A 12,272-nucleotide genomic window follows, 5' to 3' on the forward strand; every position below is an offset into this window, starting at 1 on the left:
AGCTCTTAAACAGTATGCTGTAGTTATTTACATTCCTGTCTCTTACGCATACCCTCACCTTCCACCCTTACCTAACTACAAGCTGTAGGTTGTCCCAGCAGCCAGCACAGTGCCCGTAAATCACAGGAATTCAGTAATAGTTCATTGAAATTAATCAAATTATTTTTAGCATCCACATTTAAGATACAATTGAGATGCTATTATACTCCTAGCATAATATGTATAATAATCGGCTTTGAAACAAAGCTAAAATTATTCTTCTTTAGTGTATTATAGTTATTAAGCAATTTTTATGCTATTTTTATCCAATAAAGGTCATTTACGGAGGGCCTACCTGTGTATCAAACATGGAGTTGCTAGATATAAGATCTGCTTTTTTATCTTACAGGCAGAATTAGACAGAAAAAGAATAGCAAACAAGAAAGATTGGTTAACACAGTGAGCTGAGTGTAAAAACAGTGGAAAACAGTGTGAATGAGAAGGTATTTTCACATATTGACTTAAAAAGGAATGCTATTAAGCATAAGGAGGGTTCTGTGAGAAAAATGTATTTTAGTGAATGTAACAATTCAGTAGGGAGACCTTGATTTAAGGGACCATAGCTTGTGATAAACACAGCAGTTCTTTACATATTTTGCCTTTGTCTAATTTTTAAAATAAAATGTTCATAATGTGTCACAGTTTTTGTTACATTTATTTTTGTAAAATATTTTCTGTTCCCTTTTTGTAGGTTCTGTTGTAGTTTTTCCTGAGACCACTAGAATGCACTATAATGCAGTATTTTGTGTTTGAAAATGTTTTTCTTTTATATATATATATATATATAAAATATAAACTCCATAACATTTTATTGCTACTATTATTTTAAAAGCTTTAATATAATCTGTCTTCAGACTAGTTACATTCAGTTGCTGTTTTGACTTCTAGCAGGTATTACTACTTTGTCTTACGGTAAATGAAGTGTGTTTCTGGAAAAGTAAGAGATTGACAATTACATTTAGAACCTTGTTAGTAAACAAGTATTCTAGTAACTGCAAGTCAAATTAATGTCTGTAAATCTTACCTGCTGATAATCAGTAGTATTACAAATACATTGAACTAGATGGGCAAACATTTAGTCCAGTGATAAAATCTTTGTGGTTAGGAGACACATTGAGAATAGGTGTTCTACATAATTTGGACAGAACATATTTACTAAAAATTAAGTATATATATAGTTAATTAACCAAATAACAGCAAAAATAGTCTCCCTTCTGCCTCAGTTCATTGATTTCCTTTCCCAAGGAAATCTTATCAACTGATATCTTATGTATTTTGTATCCTTCCAGAAAGATTCATATGCATAGGCTAATGAAATAGATATATATCTTTTAAAAAATGTATGGAGACATACATAGTATTTTGTACCTTTTACTTTTTGCTTAAGAGATCAGTTCATTGGCATATGAATATATATTTTTCCTTCTTAATGTGTAAATGTTACTATAAAACATTTCATGCATACGTATAAGATATAAAGACTTATAAAAAATACTCATGTACCCATCACCTAACTTAAGAAATAGGACATCAACTGCCTATAATTTTCATAGGTTTTCTTAGATTTCCTCTCTATGTAAAACTTTTTTTTCTGTTGTGACTGCAAAATGATTATTATTGCAAAATAAGAAAGATTTCAGTATTTTACACATTTGAGCAAATAATTTTTCATTTCCTTTCTAGTTTTCTTTTTTTCTTTTTCTGTTTTTTTTTTTTCTTTTTGAGACAGGGTCTCACTGTGTCACTCAGGCTGGAGTGCAACGGCATGATCTTGGCTCACTCACTGCAACCTCTGCAGCCGGGTTTAAGCGATTCTCCCACCTTAGCCTCCCGAGTAACTGGGATTACAGATGCACCACCATGCCTGGCTAATTTTTGTATCTTTTGATAGAGAGAGGGTTTCACCATGTTAGCCAGGCTGATCTCAAACTCCTGACCTCTGGTGATCCATCTACCTCGGCCTCCCAAAGTGTTGGGATTACAGGCATGAGCCCCTGTGCCCAGACAGTACTTTTCTTAAATTATAAAAAAACCTAATGGTAAGTGCTCTATTAGGTTTTTATAAGGAAAAAAAAAAAATCTTTCAGATTTGGCTGTGTTACACTTTTCTTCATTACTTTATTATTTTGGTTTTTCAAATTATTGTTGTTTATATTAATATCCCAGTCTTAACACATTGAATATTTATTATAAATGGCCTCAATATTTTAGGGAGCCAATAAGTGAAAATATGCAAATAGATTAAGCAGATATGGCTGTTTTTAGTCACCCTTTTAAAAATTTCTACATTATCTGGGTTGTTTTTCTAGTCTCATGGTTAAATCCGAGATAGTTGAATCAGATGGTCAAATCCTATTAACCAGAATGATAACATTCTGTCCGCTTTGAAAAGAAGATAAGACAGTATTCCCATTCACAGTTCTTTTTGAGTAAAAGACAAGGGATATCTTGACTAGTTTAAAAAAATTCCTTTCTACTGGAATATCTTATTCAACATTGATGATTTGGGCTGGGGTTTTCCCCCTTGGATTGTGCAATATAATGCATATTTGGCAAATCATGATTATGTGACAAGGCATATAATATTGTAGATGACTTTTCTTTTTAAAAAGCTCAATTTTTGAGAAAAGTCTTCTACAAATTTATTTCACAATTCAAACCTTTTTTTTTTTTAAACTGTTTTTGATAGTGAAATTTAGCTTTGGCAATCATCAGGAAAATTTGAATACTACAGAAACTAGGATGTTATATGGTTCATTTTGTTATTACAGAAAGAAGAGTTATGATTCCCAGAGTTATTCCTTTATTTTGTTATAAGGATACTTGATGGTATAACAACAACAGCAACAACGAAAAAGGCAAGCACTTTTGTATTATAACTTTGACACCATGGAAAGCTATGAGCCTTTGAAAGTTCTAGGAGTGTTCAGCCAGGACTACTGAATTCTTGTGACTACTACTATTGTGTATGTTAAAGTTAATTTAAATATATTTTAAGATGGTCTGTATTTTCTCATTTCATTGTTAGAGCCAAATTATATGTAATTTGTTAGATTTACATATAATTTGTATCAAATTGTATGTATATATATATCTATAATATATAAAATATATATTTATATATTATATAATACATATATATGTATAATATATATAATACATGTTATATATGTATAATATATGATACATATGTTATATATGTATAATATATATTATATATGTATATACATTATATATACATATGTACGCATGTATATATTATATACATATATACTGTATTTACAGATATGTATTATATATAATGTATAGATATAGATATATAATTATCAAATTATATGTAATTATATATTACATATAATATACATGTAATTATATATTACATACAATATACATGTAATTATATTACATATACTATATACTATATATTATATATTACATGTATTATATATAACATATATATAACATATATTATATATTACATACATTATACCATATTTTATATATATATAGCTGTGATGTGTGATTGTTGTAGGGCGCTTTGTTGTCTGGAAAATGGAGTGATAATCTTAGAAGGACTTGCTTCATAAGATATGGTCTATAAAACTTCCTGTGCCTGAAGTTTAGGGCAGACGATAATTTTCATTAGTGTAGTTAGGGTCTTACTGCAGAGATTTAGACATCTTTTTAGTGACCTTAATTAAATTGTGACACTATGCTTAAAGGAGCCTCCCAGCTTTTACTTTTGCAGCACTGTAAAGTCATTATTCAAATATAAATTTTCCTTTTGTAATATCAGGTTTACTTAGAGTCTGTCAAAGCCCAGTCTTTAACAATAACAAAACAAAACCTTATGCTGAATGGAAAGGTTAAAGAGATGAGTGATTATTCACTACTAAAGAAGAGAAACTGGAACTTCTGGCACAAAATAAATCACTTAAACGACAACTAGAAGGGAGTAGAAATGAAAACTTGCATCTTTTAAACCGTATTTTTTTTTCTAATTTGCAATTTTTAGTAATTCATATTAGGTCCATATTATAAAACTATGCTTTGTACGGGGAGGGTTAAATTGGGAAGAATTATGAAGTTAAGATTCTTGGATTAAACTCTGCAAACCTGCCTCTACGTGGTATCAAGGCATCCCTTACCCTCCACCTGCTGATTGGGTTTGGCCAGTGGGGACACCAGCCTCCACGTACAGTGGGCCAAGACGGGCCGCTGCACTTCACAGCCGAGTGAAGTCATAGTGCCTGTGATGACCTCTTCCCAGTGCTCTGCACCACCTGTCTCTCTCCAGTGCTGAGAATGTCTCCCTCCTATGATCCTCCAGGCCCAAAGAGTGCTAATAGAACGGCCCTGTTACCATCACAGGGAACTCTCCCATCCTTTGTGGGCACGCTGAATAAGTCACCCTTTATTAATGGGTTGTTAGATGACCTTGACTGTGGGAGCCATCTGCTTTCTGCATGGATCCCCACTGATGCTGACAGATGCACAGAACCTATTGGATCTCGTGGCTGTCATCAACAGGTAGAAGACATAGGGAGCTCCTCTGTGCATGGTACAGGAGAAAAACAGGCTTTCAGGTGAATTTGAGGATTTAGAAGAGTTCTTTTACTTGGAGTAGGACTCCAAGGGTAATAAAGTTTGCATTAAAATGCACTAAGTTCTTTTGTTCTGAAATTTGAGAGTCAGGATTGCTCTGAGCTCATTAAATAGAATTAATATCATATTTATCGGATGAGTACAAAGAAAAGGAACAACACATTAAAACCCCTTCTTGTTTTTGTTAAATAGAAAAGGTTGATAATGAGTGGGAATTTGTATTTATTATTTATTTATTTATTTTTTACCTTCTTAGGTCTAGCTCAGCTGGCTCCTGAGGTTAAGGTATTTCAGAAAGAACTGCAGAAGGCAGAAAATGCTATTGTAGCTCAGCATGAAAAGTTTGAAAACCACAGGCAAGCTCTGCAAAAGCAACTGAAAGATGAAGTGAGTATTGCTCTTTGCCAGTTCCAGTATGATACCAGTACACTTCGTCAATATGTAAACTTGGCACAAGTCACACTAGCGTAAATTAGATTTACTTTAACATCAAACGTTACTCTCCCAAATATGCTAAAGCTATTCTTTCCCATCTGAGAAAATTCTCCAAGGATAATATGACTTTATATTTATAATAGTAATAAAATGGAAAAGAAAGCAAATACACCTAAACATAAAATTTTCAGGGTGCCTAATTGTACCCACTGTTACCTCTCGATTCTCACCCTGAGGAATGTTAAAAACATTCACTATGTCTTCTGTCTGCCTGTTCTAGAATTCTTTGATATGATTGAAAAAGAGGATGAAATTTTTGCTTGTGTGATCTATTTGTGGTTTTTTAAAATAGGGACCCTGTAGTTTACTGGCATGAAGCTTCTCAACAAAAAGAGTACAAACATGATTAGATAACTTTTTTCTTTTTAAGCAAGCTGTGATCTGTTTTACATTGATTCTTTTCCTATTCTGAATCTTTTCAGATTGAGCATTCTGCATGGCTGAAGGCCCAGATATTAGATTACAAAACTTCTGTAAAGAGTTTAACTATTCAGGTTGCTGATTTAAAATTGCAACTGAAGTAAACTCAGACAAGTTAGAGACATTTTTAACCCATAAATATTTTGTGTGTATAAAACTTCTGATGCTTGTGAAAATGTAATAAGCATAATTTGTTGAATATTGAGTAAATATGGTATTAGGGGAAAAGCCACAGAAATATGTGCCATCTTAGAAGTAAAACCTTCTGTCCGTTTTGATAATACCATTTGGATCATCAGCAAAAGTGACTTGCTTCATAGGTGCTTCATGGCTTGGGAGAGCCTCAGGTTCCAAATGGGAAAGGTGTGGTGGTCACACAGAAGTCTCAACATTCGTCTTAGGATTTTCATTTCTATTTGTTACCCCAATGTTAACACCAATTCAGTAGTTTTACGGATTCCTTGTTAGACAGATATATGCATACACAGTAGGAGCAGAGTGGTTTAGCAAAGAGAACGTTGCACTCAGAATCAGAGAACTGTTCTTTTGGACCCCAGTTTTGAAGTTAGTTGTTTGATCTTGGGCATGTTACTTTAACTTCCTTGGGCGTCAGTTTCCTCATTTGTAATGAAGATAATAATACCTAAAGAGTCATGCTGTAAAAGATGAAATGCGATGGGTTTCAGTCCAGTGCCTGAGACCTAAAAAACACCCAAGAAATGGTTATTGGTATCATTTTATTATTGTGTCTTCACTGTGGATACATCTCTGCCCCTTCCTACTTCATAATAAGGATAATGAAGCTTAGATGCTTTCTTCTTCAGTTGCTTTAAAGCTCAAAGAAAGTGTGTATGTATTACCAGTTCAACTGATTTCTCATACCTGTTCTGAGCCTTTCTGGTTCCCATTTGCAGTCTTTCCTCATCAGCCTTTTGCTCTCTTCTACCACTACTTTACTTATTTTTTATCTCTTTACTTGTTTTTACTTTTTTCTGTTCCTCATTTCCTTTGAGTTCTGTTTATGAAACTTCTCACAGCTGAAATCATAGTCTCATGTTAATAAAAATAGTTGAATGAGTGTAGAACCCTTTCATGTGCACGCATTGCTGAGGGCAAGCTTCTTTTTGGTAGCGTCATAGGAAGACATTGCAGGAGAGTGGGGCACACACACTGGCTTTGCATTAAGAAAGTCCATTAGCTCTTGGACCTGCTAACTATGTGATCCAGCTTGGTAAGCTTTAGTTTCCCATCTATAAAGCGGAAGCAATGAGAGTTCCTTGGACACGGTGTTGTTGTGAATGAAGGCCCTTACTTCCTTGTGTTAAATTCAAGCCGAATTTCATAGCATATGAAATCCACAGCATGGGAGTTCTAAACAGCTAGCTGTAGTGAAATGCGTTAATTATTTTCAAGTCAACTGTGTGAATATTCATGCTGGGATAAATAAAGATAATAAAAGGGTTTACCTCAGTTCAGGTCAAACTTTTCAACTAAATGAGTTCAAGTCCAATTAGGTTTGCCACCAAATAAGTTAGGAACAAATTTTTGATTCTCACAGCTTTTTGGGTGTGAAAATTTTGCATAACAGAGTCTGAAATTATGCCATGTTACAAAAGACATGTGAAGCTGCAGCTGGTACAATAAGCTCTCAGTAATTGTTAGTTGTGATTACTACCATGGCTTCAGAAACTGTTTAATGTGCAAGTTTATCCTTATTATTTATCTTCTCCGTTTTTCAAAAAAAAAATACACAAGTATATTAATTTTCTTCTCTGGCTTGTTCGTTCACTTTTCAAGTTAGCTTTTTGTACTTTGCAACCCTAGAGAATGAAGTATACTACAATCCAAAGCAGTCTCTGATCGATCATTCTGTCAGTGGATTAATAAGTGGCAACATGGTGCCTTGCAATGGTCATATACATCAGGATTTCTTGAGAAATTCTTTTAAACAGGAAATAGTTCTAGCAGTTATGGTTGCATCAAGGATCCCAAATCATCCAAATGGATGGGTGGAGGGGAGTTCTTCCGATTCTGATCTTAGGGTTGTAGCCAGTACTAAGGGAAGGGTCAAAGAGCTTGAGCAAGAGGCTGAAAGTTTGGATAAAGGCTTTCGGAAGTTGCCATCAGAGAGTCATTAAAAACTCTGCCAAGAGCCCACTACCAGCAAAGAGCCCACCATCTCTCTGCACTTTCTGGGAGCTTTTAAAAACATTACTTCCCGTTCCCTGGAAAGATATATTTTTGCCCAGCACAGAGGTTTCTCTGAGCAGCCTCAACTGAAAATACTTAAAGAGAAAGAAATGGCATCTTGGAAGCACTGGCAGGCAGTACAGCCTCGAGGTTATGTAGAGGCACTTCCTCCAGACGCCTTTCTTCCATGTACCTTCCAAAAGCAAAAAGAAGCCTTGAAAGGGAAATGTATCTGGAAGGTAAGCCCCTGCCTGTGATACAGGGTTGCTGTGAGGGTCGGCAGGGCAGACTGGCAAGGTCTAGTGTGTTATTGGCACACAGAAGTGTTTAGGCACTGATAGTTGCCTTTCTTTTGCTGCCTGTTGGTTGCATGCATTTTATTATTGCCACTACAATTTAATTTAGCTGCTTAATTTTGTGGATCTTCGGCATCATAATTGGCTATTTGCAAGAATAACAATTTATTTTCACACTAATAGAGTTATTTAGAAACCTCGTTGGTATCTTCATGCAATTAGTAATGTTCTTGCCTTGTTTCCTTCTGCACCTTAGATCTGGGCAGATCACAGGTTGCTTCCCTCAGTCTTTGTCCTGACAGAATGCCCTAGCCATCAGCCACTGAGTTGAGTCAAATCCTCTCCATTCCTCTTTTCTCCAGCCCTCCAGAACAGAAGGTGGGGTAAGTACAACTTTCTGATTGGTTGGCTTCAGCTGAATCATGTTACTTACTCTGTCAGCCTTCACTTGCTTTACTCAGATTTTTTTTTTTATTTTTATTTTTTGTGGGGGGATAATTGTTGCAGACCATGTGGCTGTATAGAATTTGGAATCAGACTTCAAAATGATGTTTCATCTTTGAGAACCATCTAAATTTCCTGGAGGGAAAAAGGTGGCTTTTAGCAAATAAATATATAATACTTACTTGCTAAACTGGATATATAGACCATGCAATATGATATTAATAAGCATTTTCATAGTTATGTGAATAGAGTCAATTTATTAAGATAAAACACAAATGTACAAAATCTGTGAAAGCAAATGAGTGGAGGTTATTTCTAAAGTTGGAACCATTTTACACATCATTAAAAAGTCACTTAAAAATATTTTGGCATTGAAATATAAACAGATAAGGTACTTTTTTGTGTGTGAGTGGGGCAGAGTTTTACTCTGTCACCCAGGCTAGAGTGCAGTGGCATGATCTTGGCTCAATGCAACCTCTGCCTCCCAAGTTCAAGCATTTCTCTTACCTCAGCCTCCCATCATCATTGAAATAAATTCAAACGTGGCACTGGGCTCTGGAGTATGATTGTTCAAACTGTAAGGAGTGGATGTTTTTAGGAACTAGGCCAGTGGGTCCACCACGCTATGATTTGAGTCATGAACAGACTCCTCCCCATACCTGGGCCCCACAGCAGAGAAAAGTGACTCTGTAGTTCTGGGCTTCAGCCTCAACATCTGCATGTTAATATAGCTCTCTGCAACAAGTGCCAGTCATGGTCCTAAAGTGTTTTTTTTTTCCTTTTTTTTTTTTTTTTTTTGAGACTGAATCTCGCTCTTTCAGCCAGGATGGGGTGGAGTGGTGCAATCTCAGCTCCTTGCAGCCTCTGCTCCTGGGTTCATGTGATTTTCCTGCATCAGACTTCTGAGTAGCTGAGACTACAGCCATGCACCACTATGACTGGCTAACTTGTATTTTTAGTAGGATGGGGTTTCATCAGGTTAGCCGTGATGATTTTGATCTCCTGACCTCATGATCCACCTCCTTGGCCTCCCAAAGTGCTGGGATTATAGGCGTGAGCCACCGCGCCCAGCCAGCATTTTTTTTTTATATATTTGTTATATGCCAAAAGGAAGGATAAGACACACATACATGCTGAGTTAGGTTATTTTGCTCACTCAAGGTTGTGCTATTGCAACCTCAGGTGGTTGATGCTGGTAGTGTCCAGGATTTTTCTTCACAAATGTTTCATGTTTATTGAGAAACCAAACTCCTAGGAATAGCATTCAGAGTCCAACGTTATTCTCTTTTAACCACTGTAGTACCTACTTCACAGCATGAAATAGTACAAGGAGTAACTGAATAAGCAGTTATTAATTGCTGAGAACAATGCCTCATGGTCTTGGTGAGGTCGAGATATTCTTTATAAGACAAAGAGAAAAAAAAATTGTGGAGCATGTTCTTGAGTAACAAAAGGCTTTTTGCCACTTGTACTCTTGGGTTTTCCATTATTAAAACTTCACATTCATGAGTTTTATCCTTCTAATCTACTCTTTACCAGGGACAACCTAAACTTCAAGACAAAAGTGAATTTTCAGATATGGACAAGCTGGCTTTTAAAGATAATGAGAAATTTGAATCATCTTTTGAAAATAAGTTCCAGTGTAAGTACCAGTTTTTATATGTTGAAAATCTAGAAAGCTTAGTTTTGTTGAAACATATCCATTGGTATAAAAAGAAATGCAGTTACAAATTGGGACATTTTTATTCTGTGATACAACTACAAGTACAGCTATATCACCCCATTTTTCTATCGCGAAGATTTTCATGGGTGTGTCTGTTTACTTCTTTTTAACTGTTTGAACTAAAAAATACATTTAGTAAAATATCAGGATAAATAATCTACATACAAATACTTGTGTGGTTTTTTGAGACAGAGCCTTTTTCGTTCGCCCAGGCTCATCTCAAACTGCTGGGCTCAAGTGTTCTACCTGCCTCAGACTCTGAAAGCAGTGGAATTAGTTAAATAAAGCACCACACTTGGCCCAACATACAAATATTTGTTGCATTTCCATACCATAACAACAAACTTTTCACAAAAAAAAAGAAATAATTTTTATTTACAGTAGTATAAAATAAATTAAATAAAAATAAATTTAACTGATGATACAAAAAGATATAAAAATTTGTACCTTAAATACAATAAGATATTGATGACAGAAATTAAAGTAGACCCAAATCAATAGAAATATATTCCATTAGAATAATTAATATTATCAAAGTACCATATTATCCAAAGTGGTCTACCGATTCAAAATGTTAGTGGCTTCACAGTAATAGAAAACACAATTGTAAAATTTAAGTGTAACCTTAAACAACTTGAAATAACCTGAGCAATCTTGAAAAAGAACAAAGCTGGGAGCATCATACTTTCTAATTTCAAACTTTATTTAAAGGTTGTAGTGTTGAAAAGCATGTGGTATGTGCATAAAAACAGATACAAAAACCAATGGAACACAATAGAGAGCCCAGAAGCAATCCATGCATGCAAGGTCAACTAATCTTTGACAAGGGCACCAAGAATATACAATGCAGAAAGTAGAGTCTTGTCAATACATGGTGCCAGAAAAACTGGATATCCACAAGCAAAAGAATATAATTAGATTATTTTCTTTTACCATACCCTAAACTTAAGTCAAAATAAAAGACTTCAATGTAAGACATAAAGCCTTAAAACTCCTGAAGAAAACATATTGGAAAACCTTGTTGATATTAGTCTTGGCAACAGCTTTTTAGATATGACACCAAAATCACAGCATCAAAAGAAAATATAAACAAGTGGGACTGCATCAAAGTAAACAGCTTCTGCACAGGAAAGGAAAAAACAAATTTTCCTTAAACCCTACAGGATAGAAAAATATTTGCAAGCCATGTATAATCAGCCAATATCCTAACTGTATAAGAAACTTCTGCAATTCAAAGCAAAGCAATAATGATGATAACCCATTCAAAAATAGGCAAAAGATTATCCTATTCCACAAAAAAAGACCCACATACAAGGGAAATCCTGTATGCTGTCAGTGAGATATAAATTGATAAAGTCATCATAAAAACCAATAAAAAAATAGAAGTATCATATAATCCAGTAATACCACTTCTGGGCATACTACTACCAAAAGAAATAAAATTTGTACCTTGAAGAAATATCTTCAGCCCCCACGTTCATTGTAGTATTGTTTACAACAGACAAAATACAGACACACAGAGAATACTGTTCAGCCATAAGAGAGAAGGAAATGTACAACATCCATTTACAACATAGATAGACCTGTTTCATTTATGTAAATGAAATAAGCCAAACGCAGAAAGACAAAGAAACCACATGTTCTCAGATGGGGAATCTAAAAATGTAAACTCATAGAAGCAGAGAATGGAAGGGTGGTTGTTAGTTCCTGAGGGTGGGAATATGAGGAGATTTTTTTCAAAAAGTACAAATATAGTCATAAATTGAGCAAGTCTAAGAAAGCTAATGTACATTATTATTAGATCACTAAATAGCATTGTTTATAGTTAGTAATACTGTAAAGTGTGCTTAACCTTTGCCACAACAGTAGACCTTAAGTGTTCCTATTACAAAAGAGGATTATCTGTGTGTGATAGATGTGTTCATCAACTTGACTATATTTTATTTCACAATGTATACAAGTATCAAATTATTGTATTGTACACATTAAATATATAGTTATACAATTTTTATTTATCTGAAAATCCATGTGACACAAACACAGTCACATAGTTAGTCTTC

The 12,272-nt window shown here is 34.6% G+C and overlaps 1 protein-coding gene across 2 annotated transcripts in view; it reads left to right on the forward strand.

Moving 5' to 3' along the window:
* The window catches only part of XKR3 (XK related 3), a 92,295-nt gene that overhangs the window by 21,483 nt on the left and 58,540 nt on the right, over nucleotides 1-12,272 (forward strand). The window contains exons 1-4 of one of the 2 annotated variants that reach the window (XM_054543010.1): nucleotides 4,335-4,625; nucleotides 4,901-5,031; nucleotides 8,302-8,428; nucleotides 10,029-10,131. The gene's annotated coding sequence lies outside the window, so the exon portion shown is untranslated. Of the gene's footprint in view, nucleotides 1-4,334; nucleotides 4,626-4,900; nucleotides 5,032-8,301; nucleotides 8,429-10,028; nucleotides 10,132-12,272 lie in introns of those variants that run through there. The other variant, XM_054543009.1, reaches the window with a different exon arrangement.

This window comes from Pongo abelii, chromosome 23 (assembly GCF_028885655.2).
Source record: "Pongo abelii isolate AG06213 chromosome 23, NHGRI_mPonAbe1-v2.0_pri, whole genome shotgun sequence".
NCBI lineage: Eukaryota > Metazoa > Chordata > Mammalia > Primates > Hominidae > Pongo > Pongo abelii.